Below are 16,128 nucleotides of genomic sequence, written 5' to 3' on the forward strand. Positions count from 1 at the left end.
TCTCAATTTTTCACCAAATAATCACTTTTAGTCTTTAATGTTAATGCATATTAATTAATTTTAAACAATAAAATAATTATAACAAATTAAGTTCACTATTTTTCATCCTTGTTTAAAATTTATAATTTAAATTTCACTTCATTATTTTAAATTAATTAATAGAAAGTAACGGTAATTATTGAAAGTGGGTATTTAATAATAAAAAAAAAGGATTAAAACTGTAAATCTTAAAACTTAGAGACCAAATTGAAACAAAACTGAAATCTCAAAAGAAAAATTATAATATTAGAAATTTATAAACTAAGAAACAAATCTCAAAACTTAAGAATTAAATGTGTTGTATTTTAAAATCTAGAGATTAAATGGAAGCTAAATCCAAAATGTAGAAACAAAAATATATTTTTCCTTTTCAATAATAAAAAATAATTTTTTTAAAAATTTTCAAAAGTACATTTTTGTTTTTTAAAATTTGACTAAAAATTTATATATTTTTTTGAGAAATTTGAAAAGCTTAGCATAAAAATATTGAGGAAAGAAGCTTAAATTTCAAAAATTTAAAACTAAAAACGAAATCATTAATCAAAACATTTAGGACCAAGCGTAAAACAAATTATAAAACAAATCAAGTTTTAAGTCATATTATCTTGTTATCACCAATAAATTTTGCATAAAATTTTCTAAATTATTAAAAATAAAAAAGTTAAAGGCTTGTCTGTTTCTTTTGATAAATAAATTTTTAATTGAGAAAATGGTAACTTGAGCCTTGTATTTTCAAAATAGATCTAAATTTTTATTTAAATAATTAAGGGCTAGTTGCATAAATGGAATTCAAGCAAAAAATAATAGAATATGTAGTATAAGATAAAATAATTGCATATATGGAACAAAAATGGTAAAAGACCAAAAAAATCCACGTCCAGCCACCATTTTGCGCGTTGCTTCTCGATTTTCTCAAATTGAAAGTTATCACCGATAGTTGCTATAAGTAATAGCTTTCAATTTGAGAAATGTGTTATCAGTGACTATTACTGATAGCTGCTATTAGTAATTATCACTAATAGCTGCTATCAGTGGTAGCTTTTCAATTTGAGAAGTGCGCTATCAGTAAATATCACTGATAGTTGCTATCAGTGGTAACTTTCAATTTGAGAAGTATGATACTAGTTACTATCATTGATAGTTGCAATCAATGACACTGCTATCAACAATAACTTTCAATTTAAGAAATGTGCTATTAGTTGCTATGACTAATAACTGCTATCAGTTGCTATCAGTGATGCTGCTATCGGTGAATATCACTGATAGCTACTATTAGTGATAACAAACGATAGCCGCTACCAGTGATAGCTTTCAATTCGAGAAATGTGTTATCCATTGATATCATTGATAGTTGTTATTAGTGATGTTACTATTAGTTATAGTTTTCAATTTGAGAAATGCGCTATCAGTTGCTATCATTGATATGTTTCTGGCAATGATAGCCAAATAGCGGTTATTCCTGATATGTTTCTATCAACGATAATGTTTTGATATTTTTTTGTTTGAATTTGATATCATATTATACTTGTTTGTAAATAATCGGGATTTTTGATTAATTTGTTGATACATGTAGTGTGTTTATATATTGTTATTGATGCATATAAATATAGAATAATATCCTTCTACATTGATAGTTATAAAAGATATCATTGATAATTATTGTTAGTGATATTTTCTATTGCTATCAATATAAAAGATATCACTTAAGATATTTATGTATTATGTAATGTTTGGAAAGATGATGAGACTAGGAAGATGACAACAGAAATTGGATAAAGTAAAGAAAATAAAAATAAACAAGAGAAAGATTTAAAAAAAAAATCAGAGAGAGAAAGAAATTAAAAAAATCAGAGAAAGGAAAGAAAGTTAAAAAAAAAATAAAAAACCTGAGAAAAAAATAAAATAAGGAGAAAAATAAAAAAAAATTAAAAGAAAATAAATGAAAGAAAAAAACCGGAGAAAAAAAATAAAGAAAAAAAAAAGAAAAAAAGAAAGAGAAGAAGAAGACATACAACAGAACAACGGAAGGCAAAATTAAAAATTAGAAAATAATCAAAAATTGATTAGTCAACACTTTCATATTTGTAAATATCTTAAAGAGGTATTATATTTTTAGATTTTTTTTTTTTATAGTTGTATCTATTACAAATCAAGTATTTATGAAAATAATGTTAAATTAGAATGATTATTTATGTGATGTTAAAAGAACTAAAGTTAAATAATATGAAAGATATATATAGATCAAATTTTAAAAGTTTAAGATGAAAATAAAATTTATCAACAACAATGTTTCTTTACCTCCACAAAATAAATTTTTGAATAATTGTTTAGTGGGGCATTATTCCCTCATAATAACAAGAAGAGGTTTTCTAAAATGTGAAATGATATATATTTCGACAAAAGGATTTGGATGTGAGAACGAATGTGAATTCAAGATAAATACTTTGAACCAATTGATATTAATAACTTCAAATGTATTTACGGTGACAGAACTAAAAATGGATGCAAATTACATCTAAACCGACCCTAATAAATGTACATGTAACATGCGAAAGCATAAAGGACTAAAATACAAATTTTCTTTAAACTTCATTTTTCATAGTAACTTTTTGAAGGGGTTCAAATTAACGTATGTATGGTGACAAATGAAACTAAAATTTATACAAATTTACTTCTTAAAAAACCCTAATGAATGTACATGAAACAAATACAAGTTTACTTAAAAACTTAAATTTTGATAATAACTTTTTGAAGAGGTCCAAACTAAATGTCCATAGGCCTTGGTCCTACATGTCACCCAAAAGTCATAAAAAGAAAAGAAAATTGATTGGGAAATCAAGAGGGTTAGTCATACCCCTAAAGCAAGGTCACCAGCTTAATTGCTAAGAAATTAATGAAATCAAACAATGTTTAGAAAAAATAAATTAGAAAATAAAATCTAAATGAAGTATTTTATGAGATCAGTTGGTGGGATCTCAAATATGTTATTTTTTGAGCTAAACAACAACCAAAACAAGCCCATAAATTAGGTTGGTTAGATGTTAACCTAGAATCCTTGTTTTTGGCTTCATCTATTTCTTTTTTAAAGAATTTTTTTTAATAAAAAAATGGCTAAATTATATATATAAAAAAATACCTTTGAACTTTGTATTTTGGGTCAAAAATACTCTTGAACTTTCAAAAGTTTCAAAAATACCTTTAAACTTTAGAAAAGAGTTCAAGAATATCCTTACCGTTAATTTTAGATGGATTTCGTTAATGTTTTGTGTCAAAAGTACAATTGAACTTTCAAAAGTTTTAAAATACCTTTAACATTTAAAAATAAAGTTTAAAAATACTCCTATAATTAGTATATGAACAAAAACGGTTAATACCTCATTACAAAAATAATTATAACATTTCAAAAGAAAAAAGTTAAAAAATGTTCTTCCATTATTAGTCATATGCTTTATTTGAAGTGGGCAATTTTTTTTAGATACACTAATGTCAAGAAGTTCACAAAAAGAGGAGTGCTAACAGTGTAGTGAAGAAGAGAGGTGAGAAAAAAAAAAAGGGAAAATAGAGAAGTAAGATACTATTAATGGTTTTTGTTCATATATTTGAATGACTTTTTTTAGTTTAACGGTATTTTTGAAATTTTTAAAAATTTTGATGTATTTTTAGCACAAAATACTAATAGTATCTATTCAAAACTAACCTTAAGGATATTTTTTAATTTATTTAAAAAATTTAAGTGTATTTTTGAAACTTTTAAAAGTTCAAGAATATTTTTTAATTTGTATAATTATGTCAAAAATGTGTTTTAAAAAAATTGAAAATGTTTCTTTTCTAGTTACCCTTCTTTTTATTTATTTTTAGATAAGGATCCTTCTTTTTGTTTAGAAAAACCTTTTTTTCCCCTCAATTATTGTCATGGTTAGTTGTTTCCTTAGTACTTCTAACACCATTAATATTAATAATAAAACGTTAAACTACACAAAATAGTTTTAAATTTTGAATAGGTGTTTCAATTGTGTCTTGAAATTTGAAAAATTCCATTTTTACCTTTGGTCCTTGAAATTTGTTCTGAAAAAATACCTTTGAACTTCATAACCATTTTCAAATTATTTTTTACTTAAAAATAATGATAAAATTTGATGTTGCAATTGACATGAAGACGTATGTGATACATTTGCAACTATATAAATAATTAAGATTGTTGTTACCATTTATTTCTCCAACAAATCATTTACATAATTAATTTTCACATAAGCTATAACTTCATTTTACACAAAATAATATTGTAAACGATGTCATGTATGCTTTTGTTGCACCACCTTTAATTCACCACAAGTGTATGATTTCAAGTTTAAATAGTGAAGTGAGTGAATAACATCGTCCTCAGAATTTGTGATCTAAATTAATTAAACATTACAAATGCTAACCTTTAATTTTATTTTATGTTGTTCTTATGTTTTTATGTCATTTAATTTGTATAAAACTCTCAAAGTTGGGCCCAATTTATACCCACAACCTATTAGATGACAGAATATAGAGCAATTGAAAAGAGTCAACATTGTATGAGAATGCAATCTAATTGCATAAATTTCGGTATGTGTAGAATGTTCTCCAAAATCTGATCAAATCTCTCATATTTTGGCCAGGGTTGATAAAGAAATATCTCTAAGTTGATTCTAATAAAACCATAGCTCTTGGAGGTCTATAAAAAGTGCCAAAATCTTTCCCAAATCATCAAACTAGTCTCACCTCCTAGGAGGAGCTCTTGAAAATTCCCAATACCTACTTCATCTTTTGCTCGAGACTTTACGGAGAACTGCTACTTCAATCAGTTTCCATACCAAGAAGCGAGAAACTACAGTCCATCGTTGGAGCCAAGGAAGCGAGAAACTGCAGTCCATGGCTTGACATTCTTCACGTTTGTCCTTATTTCAATTTCCTTCGTCATTAGCATTTGTATTATTTTGTAGAGATTGAATAACTCTCATTATTCAATTTGAATGTCACTACATCTTTCCATTCATCCATGTTTCTCCCATTCAGCATGAGCACCTAAATTCATGATGGGTTGGGAAAGATCACACTAACATGTTAACTAAGTAATACATAAGTTTGCGTTTATCTTGTTTTATGTATGCTTCATAAACTATTCTAACTCAAATAGAGAGATTGCCCTAGATAGAATCAATCACTGCTTGAGAAAGTAAAGGATTTTAAAATTCACTATGATTTGGTCAAGAAATCATTAACTAGCTTAACAATTTCTCATAAGTATGACCCTTCATTTTAGACCTTAGAGTTCCACCCTAATGAGTCACCGAAGGAAAAAATCGATTGGGGTAAAAACTAAAGCGATCCATCTATTTATGGAATTCATCTTGATGTTGACCTAATGGACAAACCATCCGAAGGGGGATGCTCCCATGGAGACTCGAGGCCGTGCAAGAAGATCTCATGGTGTAAAATAATGAAGGAGACCATAGGACATGTTGACACATATTCCTCTCCCACTTACTATATATACTCTCTCCATTCATCTTGACATTGACCCATGTAAACACCATCAAAAGGGGGACACTCCCAGGGTGCCTCGAGGCCAAGTATGAGTCTCATGGTGTGAATATTAAGGGAGAAACTGAAGGATCTCATATCTAAGAGTTCCATGAGCGCGTTCGGATCACTCCGATCTCACCGTGACCGAAATACAAATATATATACATTCAACACATACCGTTATGCAAATAAATCTAATTATCGGCATACTCAGAACAAGATAATTAACAAGGAAAGGGTTCCATACCAGTTGAAGACTATCTTTGAACTTCAAAACTTCAAAACCCCAACGTAGCGGATCCCTCCAATAGATCTACCAACACCCGTCGACTGCAGCAACACGATCAACGCGAACACGAACGTCACAACGGGGACGACACCACCACTAATGAGCCTCATGTATTCTCGGAATGAAAACCCAAAGCCGGCCTTGGTGAATTTGGTAGAGGATGAAGGACAAATGAGTCGTGTAGGCAATAAGCAAGTGGAAGAGAAAATAATGCTATTGTATAGCAGAAGTGCTTATCGCATAGAGGAGCTACATGATCGTGTAGGATTTGCTGAACGATCGTTTAGGAAAAGGTATACGATCGTTTAGCTAATCGGCACACTATACAATCATTTGGAGAAGCTATCCGATCGTATAGGCAACAGTGTGCGATCATTTAGGCGCGAGGTATACGATCGTTTAGACGGAGAACGCTATCGCATAGGCTCTCAAGCGATCGTTTTGAATCACCAACGCGCGCTTAACGAATTCTTTTGGGTGATTGAACGACTATCAATTGCACCATTCAAAAAATGAAAACATTTTTCATTTTAACCCATCGGTTACCATAACCGACGTTGCCCACTAACCCACGCCCAAACGTGATATTAGGATTAGTTATCATATAACCAATCAATTAATTAATAAATAAATATAATCATATTATATTTATATCCTATAGTTTGATATCACATATCTACTATAGTATTTTCTCATCTACTTGATATAAATCATATTTATATCTAATTTCCTCTAAAATAATGTATCTCATACATTTAGCCAATTATATCATATATAATTAACCAGTCCAATTATATCATATATAATTGAACTTCCTCTTGTCAATATGAACATTTCAAATTAACCCAAATACTGGTTCTCGACTTTTATCCAAGCTACCCAGGGGACCTAATGAACCTGTGGCTCGAAGCTCCAACGGTACGGGAATAGCTGACTAAACTCTTTAGCCACGAGATCCACCATCCGCTAACTGTCAGTGATTCCACTAAAGACCAACAACTGAACTCTTCTTACCACAGATATATTTCTGTGTCCATCGGATATAACCAATCAGGAGTGTGATGATCCTTCACAGATGATCGTAAGTACAGGTAGGCCAATTTACTGTTTTATCCCTGTAGGTACATCTCACTCTTTAAGTACCACTGATTCCTCTAATGAACAATACAACATAGTCCAACTATGTGTGAACACCTCTCGGGCCAAGAGAAGGTGTGTGGCGCCACATCATTGAAGCCCTAGAATCAGCCCTTAAGGGAGCTATCTATCTACTTACCCTTGCCTCGGGGAAGGAGTGAATTCCATCTTGTGTAGCTGAGTTCCCAGCTCCCAAATCAGACGGATCCTCAAAATGGTAGGTTTGAATCGGCGACCTAGGCTCGCACCCATACAAATCAAAGAACCGCCCTCAATGGCAGGAGTTCTTAACTCACTCAGGATTGAGGTCATTTTACCTATGGTCATCCTAGTGAAGTGAAGTCTGTGTCATGAACGGTGTTATATAACGAGACGTTAACACTTTGTGGTCAGGTCTTATACAAACTCTTTATATAGGATAACCCCACTCTCATTTCTCCAACACGAATGATCAGGATCAGACCATCTGTGACAAATCACAACACTTGTGACCATTCCACAAAATGGGCCGTATCCGTAGCGTTACCAGGATAAGGTTTCCCTCCTATATCCATATACTACAGACCATTTTGGTTATCACTCAAGACATGATCCACTTGTGTGTCACCACATACATGCTTGAGTCACAAACAGATAACCAGGGATTTTATGTTTATTGGTTTGTGGTAAAGCAAATAAAACAAGTAACCGAGTAGAAAAAAAATAAGATGTGAAGTAAATATCATATATTAACCACACAGGCGTTCGTACAAACTATTTACAAACTACAGAACACAAGACTTTAGGGCATCAACCCTAACAATCTCCCACTTGTCCTAAAGCAAAGTGGGGTATACAATAAACTTAGTATAAAACAATAAATTAAGTCATAAAAGCCTAATACAAGAAAATCTCCCACTTGCCCTAGTCTAACCGTGGGCTATCCTGCAGACCCATGCTCCGTAAGTGACCCTCAAACACTGTAGCCGTGAGAGCCTTCAAAATCGGGTCAACAACATTAAAATGGCCTGGGTTAGACTGATCCGTCTCATCTCCTCAACCTCTTGAGGTGTCTTAGGACACATTTCCTTAGACAAAGTGACTCCATGCCTGAACAGTAGTAGGCCCCTCCTGGAGTCCTGCATCGAGTACTTGAGCAACATCTTGTCAATGTACAATGCCTAAAACAGTGTTAGCACTTCATTCTTATGATCTCATAAGATTTGTATACCTAGAACAAACTGAGCCTCTTCCAAATCTTTCATTTGGAAGTGGGTCACTAGCCAGTTCTTAGCTACAGTCAGTAGACCTACATCATTCCCAATGAATAGGATAACATCTACGTACAACACTAAGAAGACTACTAAAGCGTTGATGATTTTCTTATAAATACAAGGTTCATCAATGTCGTCATCCTGGCCGACATCCTCCATTGCCTTCTTATAAGACAACGAATCCTCAACGTCGCCATCTGTTACCATAGCAAGGATTTCTATGAAACCCAGATAACAAATAGATGGGTTCCCAACCCTCCCACTACATCGAGCTTCCCTCAACTCTTGAGGTGGAACCGACCTACTGGATGAACTCCCATCAACAACCTTTGTTGATGTATCAGGCTCTTCAACAACTCTTGTTGAAGTTTCAGTAGTTTCATTGGAAAGCTCACGCAACACGACTTTACTTCATGGACTATGCTCCCTTATATGATCTTCCTCTAGGTAAGTAGCCTACAAAGATTAACCCCCTCGTGTACCTTTAGGGTAGACTACAAAAAGGCATAACCTCGATCGTGGTTCCAACTTCTTGAGATTAGCCTCAAGCACATGTACAGGGCAACCCTAAATGCGGAAGTGACGTAAACTAGCTTTACGCCCGTTCCATAACTCTAGAGGTGTTCTTGTAACACTCTTGGAGGGAACACAGTTGAGTATATATATCGCAGTCTCCACTGCGAAACACCAAAACGAGTACGGTAAGGAAGCGTAACTCATCATCGAGCGAACCATGTCTAACAAGGTCCTATTTCTCCTCTCTGCTACACCATTTTGCTGAGGTGTACCCGACGTTTAGAGTTGGGAAACAATTCCATGTTCTATCAAATAGTCCTGGAATGCCGAATCCAAAAAACTCTCCACCTCGATCCGATCGAAGTGTTTTAATCCATCTATCTAATGTGTTTTCAACTTCAGCCTTGAATTCTTTGAACTTTTCAAAGGATTTAGACTTTCGTTGCATAAGATAAACATACCTGTACTTAGAGTAATCATCAGTGAAACTGATAAAATACTCATAGCCAACTCGGGCTCGCACATTCATAGGACCATAAAGGTCAGAATGTACTAACTCAAGAGGCTCATTTGGCTCTATAATGTTTTCCAGTAAAAGGTCGTTAGTCATCTTACCCTCAAGGCAAGATTCGCACACAGGTAAAGAATTTTCTTCTAACTCACTTAGAAGTCCATTCTTCACCAATCTCTCAATCTTATTGAGATTGATGTGCCCTAAACGAAGATGCCAAAGTTGGGCATTTTCTTTTGGAGAAATTCGTCGACGTATTGATTTAGTTACAACAGTTCTGAACAATTCAGTATTATGGAGGGAATTAATGGCTAACGGCCTTAGCACATATAAATTTGATTCCAGATTTGCTGTGCAAATAGAAACACCATCTTTATGAAATAAACGCTTTATTCACATTAAAAGAGATAGTATATTTACATAGCAATAAACACTTTACAGAAATAAAGTTCCTCTTTAGTTCAGGAACAATATATACATTATTTAAAACAAGAAACCGATTCTGTAAAGCTAACTGAAGTCCTCCCACTACCACAGCTAAGACGACGTACTCGGTGCCTACTCGCATCGTCATCTCACCAGCCTCTAGCTGTCACCAAGATCTAATTCCCTGAAAAGAAGAACAAACATGATTAGTGGCGCCTGAATCAATTATCCAGATAGAATCATTATTTTCCACTAAACAAGTTTCAAGCACAAGTAAATCACATTTACCTTTATCCGCCTTGGCCTTAGCCTTGGTTGCTTTCTTCTCTTTCAGATATCAAGGACAATTCCTCTTCCAATGTCCATCTTGGTTGCAATGGAAACACTTTCCCTTAGCAACTTGTGGACGCCTATTTGGGGCGACAGATGGTGGGTTAGCAGGTGGCTTCCTTTTTCCCTCATCACTCTTCTTCTTCTCCCCCTTTGTAGAGTTAAAAGTAAAAGGTGCAGACTTTATGCCTGAGGTCAAACCTCTATGGAACATCCTGGAGGATGAAGCAACATTTTCCTCACCCTTCTGCCTCTTCTTACTTTTCAGTAAAGATTGGTATGTCTGCAACTCGTTGAGGAGAGTTGTAAGGTTATATTTCACTTTATTAAGAATCACATTGCTAACAAAGTGCAGGAAGTTCTCCGGCAAAGAATGCATGATTATGCTAACCTGGCTGCCCTCATCAATGGTAGACCCATTCAACTCCGCCACATTGAAGTGGACCATCATGTTTAGCACATGTTTACGAACAAAGGTGCCTTCTTCCATTTTGGAGTTGAATATGTATTTAAGAGCCTTATGCATAAGCTGTTCAGACGGTTGTCCAAACATCCCCCGCAGGGACTCCATGATCTTACGCGTTGAGACCATAGGTTCATGCTTCTTGGTCAAGACTTCAGAAAGACTTGCCAAGATGTAGGCTCAGGCCTTCTCATTCGCCCTTGTCCATCGCTCGTATGCCTCCCGAACATTTTGAGCGACATTTGGAGCTGGAATAGGAGGACAAGCCTTCCCGAGAGCAAACATGAGATCCTCGATGATTAGGATCGTCGTGATCATGTGTTTCCATATTGAGAAATTATCACCAGTAAGTTTTTTGCCTCTTAGCAATGCTAACATGGTTGTGGCCATTTTGAAATGTTGCTGAAAATACGAACAAAACTTTATTAGATTTTGCTAAACCACTTTTAAACCAATCAATTTTGCAAAATAGTTTCAAATATCCTAAGTTATAGACTTCTATTTTGCAATGATGCCCTAGTGAGGCAGGACAAATGCCACCGATGGGGTGATCAGTTGCCTCTTCACTGGGATGAGACATTCTCAACCATTAGGCAGAACCAACTATTGGAAGTGAACTTAACAGCCACCATTTTTGGTTCAGAATCATTAAATTTTAACTATTCTGCGTAAGTGTAACCCCTCGCTTTCGGTGCCAGAGTCCTGCCCTAATGCGCTTACCGTAGGGAAAAGATAGATTAGGATAAGAGACTAAGTTACCTTATCCTCTTACAGAAGATCAAATAAAGAAACGCACAAAACTGCCATCCTTTAGGGGGACACTCCCAGGGTGCCTCGAGGCGGTGCACAGTAACTTTATTCAACCTAATGAAGGAGACCGAGGGATATGCTGACGCACTTCCCGCTCCCACTTACTATGAACATTCTCTTCATCCACCTTGATATTGACCTACCCAAACACCATCCGTTGGAGGACAAACCAAAGGTGCCGCGAGGCCGATGATAGATCTCACGGTGTGGACTATTTAGGAGAAACGTGAAAGGTTTAAGTGAAACATCTTATGCCCCAAATACCTCCCACTGAATGTTCTACCTAGGGGTTCATTAACCTAGACAATCCGGCTGCTGATTTTAGTCTAAGTCATCTTTTTAAACACTGTTCATAAATAACGTTTGTCTATGACATATGAACAAGTTCAAGTAGTCACATTTAAACACTTTAATGGACTGTCCTTAACTTGCATGCATGCATCAAATCTATTTAATTCACCTTTCCAGGTAAGTTCCCAGGTAGGGGTGTTACGTTTCCATCAACTTAAATACCCCAGCCTAGACAGAACCTGCTTTAGACAAAAGGTCCCTTATAGATAGATTTGCTACACTTTAACCTTTTATTAGCTAATTTAATCCTATTAAACTGATTAAAAGATTAAAGCCTTTGGGTTGCTAATCATATTAGAACTGTGATCTTAAGTCTATGTGCTCCAAGTTTTACACATTTTAAAACCATGAATTAAACCTAAGTGAGCATGCATGTCTTTTTTTATTTCTTTTAGTTCTAATTTCTCTTTAACTTTTAAAAAGAAACAACTAAAACCATTGCGCACAACGAGGTGTTTATAACATTTATAAAATAACCTATGTGTCATGCTTCATGCAATGTCCGGTTATTACTATATATAACTTTTATATAACGTGTAACAACCAAGCAAACATGCTATCATTCACCTTTATACTATAACAATTATAATATAAAGATGATGCATGTCAATGCTTTTTATGCATGCATAAATATAACTCTTATATTATATGATGCATTAGCATGCGCTTATATAATTAAATCATGCTTCTCTAAATTATAACAATTACAATAAAGAAATGATGCATGACCATTGCATAACCTATGGTGAGATTTACTATATGTGCATACCATATGACACATAAAACATACATCGCATGTAATAAACAAAGGATTAATGGACCGGGATGAGCCTTTACATAAACTGGAATGAAAAGAACTCTATCTATTACATTTTTCATTGAGCAAACCGGTTCACAAGCGAACCGGGTCTTGAACCACCAGGAGGTCTTCATCGTGTAGCAAACTCCAATAGGTAGACGATTGTTTAGTGCGCACTAGACAATAGTAACAGAAGTAAACGACCGTGTAGACGACGACGAGGCTGCGAAGCCTGATCGTCTATGCGATTGTGTAGCGCGACGAAAGGTAAACGATTTACCTTGTGTTACTAAGCGATCGTTTAGTCAGTTACTAAATGATGAAGCTTTCTGACCTAAACGATCGTCTAGCACGCGCGCTTTAAACGATACGCGAGCGTCTCATCGTCTATATGATGCGTGCAACTAGATAAACGATTTACCTTGCGATGCGAAGCGATCGTTTAGTCAGTTACTAAGTGATGAAGCTTGCTGACCTAAACGATCGTCTAGCGCGCCCGCGTGTTAAGCGATCTGCGAGCATCTCATCGTCTACATGACACGATACTCAGCGATCGCGTACTCGATCATCAAACACGATACGATTAACTCTTGATCGCATACCCCATCGTTTAAATGATGCATTTAACTGCGATCGCGTACTCCTTCATCTTTACGATGTGATGGGCAGCGATCGTGTAGAACTTCTTCTGCACGATGTGATCAACCTTAGATCGTTTCCTTCCTAGAAGAGCCGCAACGCTTGCCCAAAACTTCGATGAACGACTCAAAACTCCAAACAGACTTTGAATACAGACTCGATAACGATTATTACTGCCCAAAAATGTAGGGGCCTTTACAAACAACCGCAAATGTAAAAGGATTTAAATCAAACCAAGGCTAAGCATCCTGAAAACATCCATTAATCTGACACATCCACAGTAGATTTAACAATTAAAACAGCATAGAAATGCACCCACCATGAATGTATATGTCATTTCGTTGCAACAGATAAAATCGGAGTATCAGAACCTGGCTTTGATACCAATTGAAGGATCTCATATCTAAGAGTTCCATGAGCGCTTTCGGATCGTTCCGATCTTACCATGACCAAAATACAAATATATATACATTCAACACATACAGTTATGCAAATAAATCTAATTATTGGCATGCTCAGAACAAGATAATTAATAGGGAAAGGGTTCCATACCAGTTGAAGACTATCTTTGAACTTCAGAACTTCAAAACCCCAACGCAGCGGATCCCTCCAACAGATCTACCAACACCCGGCGGGAACGTCAACTACAGAAACACGATCAACGTGAACACGAACGTCACAATGGGGACGACACTACCACTAATGAGCCCCGGGTATTCTCGGAGTGAAAACCCAAAGGGTGGGCTTTTGTGAATTTGGTAAAGGATGCAGGACAAACGAGTCGTGTAGGCGATAAGCAAGTGGGAGAGAAAACAGTGCTATCGTATAACAGAAGTGCTTATCACATAGAGGAGCTACATGATCGTGTAGGATTTGCTGAACGATTGATTAGGAAAAGGTATACGATCGTTTAGCTAAATCGGCACACTATACAATCGTTTAGAGAAGCTATTTGATCATTTAGGCAACACTGTGCGATCGTTTAGGCGCGAGGTTTTGAATCACCAACGCGGGCTTCATGAATTCTTTTGGGCGATTGAATGACTATCGATTGCACCATTCAAAAAATGAAAACATTTTTCATTTTAACCCATTGGTTACCATAACTGACATTGCCCACTAACCCACGTCCAAACGTGATATTAGGATTAATTATCATATAATTAATCAATTAATTAATTAATTAATATAATCATATTATATTTATATCCTATAGTTTGATATCACATATCTACTAAAGTATTTTCTCCTCTACTTGATATAAATCATATTTATATCTAATTTCCTCCAAAATAATGTATCTCATACATTTAGCCAATTATATCATATATAATTAACCAGTCCAATTATATTTCCTCTTGTCAATCTGAACATTTCAAATTAACCCAAATACTGGTTCTCGACTTTTATCCAAGCTACCCAGGGGACCTAATGGACCTGTGGCTCGAAGCTCCAACGGTACGTAAATAGCTGACTAAACTCTTTAGCCACGAGATTCACCATCCGTTAACTGTCAGTTATTCCACTAAAGACCAACAGCTGAACTCTTCTTACCACAGATATATTTTTGTGTCCATCGGATATAACCAATCAGAAGTGTGATGATCCTTCACAGATGATCGTAAGTATAGGTAGGCCAATTTACTGTTTTATCCCTGTAGGTACATCTCACTCTTTAAGTACCACTGATTCCTCTAATGAACAATACAACATAGTCCAACTATGTGTGAACACCTCTCGGGCTAAGAGAAGGTGTGTGGCGCCACATCATTGAAGCCCTAGAATCAGCCCTTAAGGGAGCTATCTATCTACTTACCCCTGCCTCGGGGAAGGAGTGAATTCCATCTTGTGTAGCTGAGTTCCCAGCTCCCAAATCAGTCGGATCTCCAAAATGGTAGGTTTGAATCGGCAACCTAGGCTCGCACCCATACAAATCAAAGAACCGCCCTCAATGGCAGGAGTTTCTAACTCACTCAAGATTAAGGTCATGTTACCTATGGTCATCCTAGTGAAGTGAAGTTTCTGTCATGAACGGTGTTATATAACGAGACGTTAACACTTCGTGGTCAGGTCTTATACAAACTCTTTGTATAGGACGTCCCCACTCGCATGTCCCCAACACGAATGATCAGGATCAGACTATCTGTGACAAGTCACAACACGAATGATCAGGATCAGACTATCTGTGACAAGTCACAACACTTGTGACCATTTCACAAAATAGGCCGCATCCGTAGCGTTACCAGGATAAGGTTTCCCTCCTATATCTATATACTACAGACCATTTTGGTTATCACTCAAGACATGATCCACTTGTATGTCACCACATACATGATTGAGTCACAAACAGATAACCAGGGATTTTATGTTTATTGGTTTGTGGTAAAGCAAATAAAATAAGTAACCGAGCAAAAAAAAAAAAAAAAAGATGTGAAGTAAATATCATATATTAACCACATAAGTGTTCGTATAAACTTTTTACAAACTACAGGACACGAGACTTTAGGGCATCAACCCTAACAGAAACATGAGTTGAAAATTGATATATCCTATACATATATTTCCTCCCTAAGTATTTAAAAAATAGGGTTTGATTAACTTAGAAAAAATATGGCTAATTATTGTCACCAAGTGATTGTTTAAGTTTACCCAACGGTAACACTTACTTAGAATAGTTAAACAATTTTGATTAGTGTTCGTTGAACACTTTAGCAAACTTTAATCAATAATTACATGCTTGTATCAAATCTATCTAATTCACCTTTCCAGGTCTAATTATTATCACCAAGTGATTGTTTAAGTTTACCCAACGGTAACACTTACTTAGAATAGTTAAACAGTTTTGATTAGTGTTTGTTGAACACTTTAACAAACTTTAATCAATAATTGCATGCTTGTAGCAAATCTATCTAATTCACCTTTCCAGGTCAGTTCCTAGGTAGGGGTGTTCTGTTTTCGTCAACTTAAATACCCCAGCCTAGACAAAGTTAACCTTAGACAAAAGGTCCCTTATAT

The sequence above is a fragment of the Benincasa hispida genome, chromosome 5 (genome assembly GCF_027475165.1).
Source record: "Benincasa hispida cultivar pf3 chromosome 5, pf3_genome.v1.1, whole genome shotgun sequence".
Taxonomy (NCBI): Eukaryota; Viridiplantae; Streptophyta; class Magnoliopsida; order Cucurbitales; family Cucurbitaceae; genus Benincasa; species Benincasa hispida.